Here is a 5,394-nt window from a genome sequence, read left to right as displayed (position 1 = left end):
TTGCTCGCATAATCTCCATCCATAATGGTGCTCTTCTATTCCTCACTTCGGGTGTGCTTTCTTCAGATGTTGAAAAATTTGATTTAGATGGCTCATTGGAAGATATATTAGCTTCCCCTTCTTCTTCTTCTACTATCACCGCCTCTTCAGATTCTTCCCAACTTTGATCATGTTCGCTTCCTTCTATATTACTATCTTTCCATTCGTGGGTATCAAGTCTAACTTCTTCGTTATTTTTATCCCAATTCCAACATTTGTTTTCTTCAAAAATCACCTCTCTACTTGCAATTATCTTCTTGGCCATGAATTTACAAATGAGAGACACTGCATACAATAAATCCAACCTTGTTGCAATTAGATACATTAAATTCATCCGGTGTGAGTCTAACCGCAGGAACAACATGGTTTTTCAAACTATTAGTCCAAAACATCTTTTGCATACTTTCTCTAACTAATATAAATGTCTTCCAGATTTTGTAAAATCTCTACCCCTAGAAAATATTTCATTTTTTCCCAAATCTGTCATTTCAAATTGAAGTTTCATAAAATTCTTGAACTTAACAAACATGCTCTCATCATTACTAGTAAAAACTAGATCGTCAACATATAGTCTAACTATCAAAATTTTACCTCTATCTCATGTTTGTATGAATAAATTAAGGTCACAGTTGCACCTCTCAAATCCTTTTTCGATAAATTGTTCTTAAAGTCGACTAAATAATGCACGTAGGGCTTCTTTAAGACCATATAATGTCTTCATCAATTTGTATACTTTGTATTCTTGACATTTTTTCTCATAACCTTGTGGTTGCTCGAAAGTTGGCTTCTTTTAACACTCCATAAAAGAAAGCACTTTTCACGTCAAGCTGATATGCGTTCCCACTATTCCGGGCTGCTAAAGCAATTATCATTCGAATACTATCCCACCTAGCCACAGTGCAAATGCCATGGAATAATCTATACCATGTTGTCGTGCATAACTTTTTGCTACAAACGTAGCCTTATACTGTTAACTTCTCCATTTTCGTTGAGTTTGATTTTGAAAACCCACTTTACTCCAATCTTCTTCATTCCTCTAGGAAAATCTGTCAACTCCCAAGTCTCATTTCGTTCGATGGCTTCTATCTCCAAGTCCATTGTAACTCACCATTTTGAACTTTGAACAGCTTCTTCAAAGGTAGTCGAATCTGTAGTTGAGGTTAATAGAACTAAATTGTCGGGCTCAGCTTCTTCAGAAAATTCTCCCTTGCTCGCATAATCTCAATCCATAATGGTGCTCTTCTATTCCTCACTTCGGGTGTGCTTTCTTCAGATGTTGAAAAATTTGATTTAGATGGCTCATTGGAAGATATATTAGCTTCCCCTTCTTCTTCGTCTACTATCACCTCCTCTTCAGATTCTTCCTCACTTTGATCATGTTCGCTTCCTTCAGTATTACTATCTTTCCATTCGTGGGTATCAAGTCTAACTTCTTCGTTATTTTTACCCCAATTCCAACATTTGTTTTCTGCAAAAATCACCTCTCTGCTTGCAATTATCTTCTTGGACACTAGATCATAGAGTCTATATGTTTTAGACTCTTCACTCATCCCTAGTAGCACACACTGAAATTTTTTTATCATCTAACTTCTTTTTCTTATCGTCAGATACATGAACACGGTCAATGTATCCAAAAACTCAAAAATAATTAGTATTAGGTTTTGTGCCACTCCAAGCCTCCTCTGAAGTCATATTTTTCACTACCACTGTAAGAGTTCTATTGAGCATGTGCAATGTCCAGTTTACTGCTTCTGGCCACAAATTCTTTGGAACTTTTTCTCTGATAATATACTTCTAATCATGTTCATGATTGTTCTATTTTTGCGCTCTGCTAGACTTGCTATACTATTTTATTGGTGAGTGTAGCTGCAGTTTTCTACTCATACCATTAATTTTGCAAAAACTATTGAACTCGTGAGAGGTGTACTCTCCATCCCTATCTATGGGTAGACAACGAACAAAATCTCCAATCTCTTTATCAACAAGATTTTTTTCAGCAAGAAAATATATTCACACATTGCGACGGTAATCATCAATAAAACTTATAAAATACCTCTTATTACTGTTGGAAATAGTTTTGATGGATTCACAGACGTCTGCATGTACCAGTTACAGCCTTTGTCTTGTTCTCCATAAACTTCTCTTTGGAAATGCATCCCTATGTTGCTTTCCAACCATGCAATCAATGCATATTTTAGACGATGTTTTCAACTGGGGTAACTCTCTAACCATTTGTTTATGTTGCAATGTTCTCAAACCTTTGAAACATAGATGCCCATATCTGCGGTGCCAAATATGAATGTTGTCTTCTATAATTGTTTGGAAGCAAGTGGCGGTTTGCCGCATGAGTCTTGCAAGTAATATGAACATTTTATTTGCAGACATTGTTGTTTGCAGAATAAGTCCCTTATTGGGAAGATAGAATTTGCATCTCCATGCTATATAAAAATAGATACCCCTCTTTGTTGCAATTATCCAAGACTTAATAGATTATTTTTAAACTTGGGTATATAAAAACCATCAGTGATTACCTTAACGCCAACAACTTGCAATCTAATGTTATCTTTTCCTAACACTGCCATCTTGAAATTATTTCAAGCTTCACAGATTGTCGGAACTCCTTGTCAAAATCTGAGAACCATTCCTTGTTTGAACACATATGATTGCTACACCTCGAATCAAGGAACCAAACATCTTCCCTCCTAAATTGATTGAGCTCAACATAGGATATCAGCAACATTTCTCTTCATCCCCAAGTTCATTATAATTGGCTTCTTTTTCCAATTGAGGACACTCATATCTAAAGTGTTCTAATTGATGACATTTATAACACTCAACTGTACTTTTGTTGAATGAATGCCTACATCTTCCTCTTCCTCTACCTCTTCCTTGAAAAGCTTCGTGAGCTCGATCACCTCCTCTTCCATCGAATCTATAATCGTATGTCACCTTTAGTTCTTGTTCATCACTTACTCATTCATCGATTGTTAAAGTGTCTAAGTTATTAGACTCTTCAATAAAACATATAATATAGTCAAATCTTGAGGTGATTGATCTTAAGATTTTTTCAATAATCACTATTTGTTTCATGTTTCGCTATGAATTTTCATCTTGTTTACAATGGTGAGACTTCAAGCAAAATATGCACAAACACTCTCACCTTCTTTCATCTGTAAGACTTCAAACTTTTTCGTAAGAGCTTAGAGTTGTGCTCTTTTGACTCTTGTGGAACCCTGATACTTCTACTTCATAGAGTCCCAAATTTGTTTTGCAGCATCTCTATTAAGATCGTTCCCATAGTAGTTCGATCAATGGCTTAGAACAAAATAATTCTTGACCTTCAAGTCTTTCAACTCAGGGTATGCAATTGTGTTTGTTGTGCTTCGATAATCTCTTCTCCTTTGGCTACGACAGGGATTCCGGTCTCCACCAAGGACCAATATTCCTTTCAACGAAGAAAGTTTCCATAAGCATAAGACCAATGATCATAGTGGCCATCAAACTTAGGAATTGTTGGTAGAACGAAATTGGTTTCAGCTGCCATATTTTGAATCTCTTTCAACTCACTATTCAAGAAAAAAGGCTGCAATTTCTTCTTCTCACAAACCCCTTCCAGGCGATCGGAAAATAAAGAAATAGTTAATATATTCAAGATAATTACGTATTTACAAAATACCGTCTCAATTCATCCTATTTCATCAGATCCGGGATGTGATATGGTTCCGAAGGATGAATTGGATATGGACAGTTCCAATAAGATTTCATTCTTGAACAAAAATCCAGTTATTTATTTATTTCATCTATTCCATGACCGGAACAGGAGGGGATACACGTTACACCACGATTTTGAATCAAAAGAGAGATTTCAAGAAATGGCAGATCTATTCACTCTATCAATAACCGAGTCGGATCTGGTGTATCATAAGGGATTTGCCTTTTCTATTGATTCCTACAGATTGGATCAAAAACAATTCTTGAATTAGGTCTTGCATTGTAGCTCTAATACCAAATGTTGTATACACACAAACTAAAACTCTGAAATCAATTGTGTTATCAAACAAATCAACTTGGTTGACTTTTATAGGCTTACAAACTAACAAATTTAGGAAGGATAAAATTAGCCACCTCAAAAAATAAGAAATTCAAACTCCCACTAATAAATTAATTTAGTTGTCCTCACATTCCTACAAATGTACATCCTAATTAAATGGTAGCTATTTCAACCTTAAAGAAAAGGTCTAGTATGACCATTTTTAATAATCTACGTCTTGAAAATCTATATTTTATTTACATGTCCTTAGAATGCGAGTTGAGATTCTCAACCTAACTCACATTGGAGAATAACTTTCGTTGTTTTTTCTTTTCTCACTATTAACTTTGTATTTATTAGAGATTGTATTAACAAATTGAGAACGACCCCACTAAGTAACTGTTTGGATCTAAATAGTCATTGATATATTAATAAGTAGCACATGGATTTCATTATTGTCTTCTTTTTATAAAAATAGGGTAAACACAAATAATTTGATTTTTTTACTTCCATAATGTTACCTAGAATATTCAAATAAACTGTTAAAAAATATGGATGGGGAAAAACTTATTAAATAAGTATCTTTTTCTAAAGTTAAATTTATTTCAAAATAACCTTTTTGTGAACTTTATTAAAGTGGATGAAAATGAGTGAAGAAGAATGGTTGAATAATTGTACAAATGTTTTAATAAATTAATTGATTTTATTGGGCTGAAACCCTATCAAATACAAAACTAAAAACAAAGACACAAATCATTTTCAAAATTTAGAGATCTATAAGAAACAAATAAGATACTATTATTCTTTTTAATGTTCATAGATTTATGACGAACAAATCTTGAAAAATTTGTGGTCCCATGTTCTAGTGGTTAGGACATTGGACTTTGAATCCAATAACCCGAGTGCAAATCTCGATGGGACCTTTGCTATATTTCTCTACTTAAAAGTAAAAGTCACATACATAATAGATATAAAATTAAAACTTTATGATACTAGATATAAAACTCAACTTTACATTTATTAAAGAAATTGATTTTAATGTGTTAGAAACTCTATTAGATATATATAAAGTATTTATGTAATATAAAACTCAACTTTATCTTTATTAAAGTAATTGATTTTAATGTGTTGAAACTCTATTAGATATATATAAAGTAATTAACTTGACATATTATATATTGTTTAGAGATGATATAAAGTTGAAAGTGTATAAAAATATTATCTATTTTAGAAATTTTAGAAATTTATAAGACACAAATTTTATGAAGATGTATGGTTCCATGGTCTTTGGATACAAAAATGAATTTGTAAGCTGAATTTTGTTT

At 33.1% G+C, this 5,394-nt stretch overlaps 1 non-coding gene across 1 annotated transcript; it reads left to right on the top strand.

Annotated features, from left to right (window-relative positions):
- The first annotated feature begins 4,920 nt into the window (after positions 1–4,920).
- Positions 4,921–4,992, top strand: TRNAQ-UUG. Its single transcript has one exon. It is a non-coding gene; the product is annotated as a tRNA-Gln (tRNA).
- Positions 4,993–5,394: the final 402 nt, after the last annotated feature.

Source organism: Cucurbita maxima, unplaced genomic scaffold (assembly GCF_002738345.1).
Source record: "Cucurbita maxima cultivar Rimu unplaced genomic scaffold, Cmax_1.0 Cma_Scf00158, whole genome shotgun sequence".
Taxonomy (NCBI): domain Eukaryota; kingdom Viridiplantae; phylum Streptophyta; class Magnoliopsida; order Cucurbitales; family Cucurbitaceae; genus Cucurbita; species Cucurbita maxima.
The sequence above is the reverse complement of the archived record's forward strand: the minus strand, read 5'-3'. Positions and strand labels throughout refer to the sequence as shown.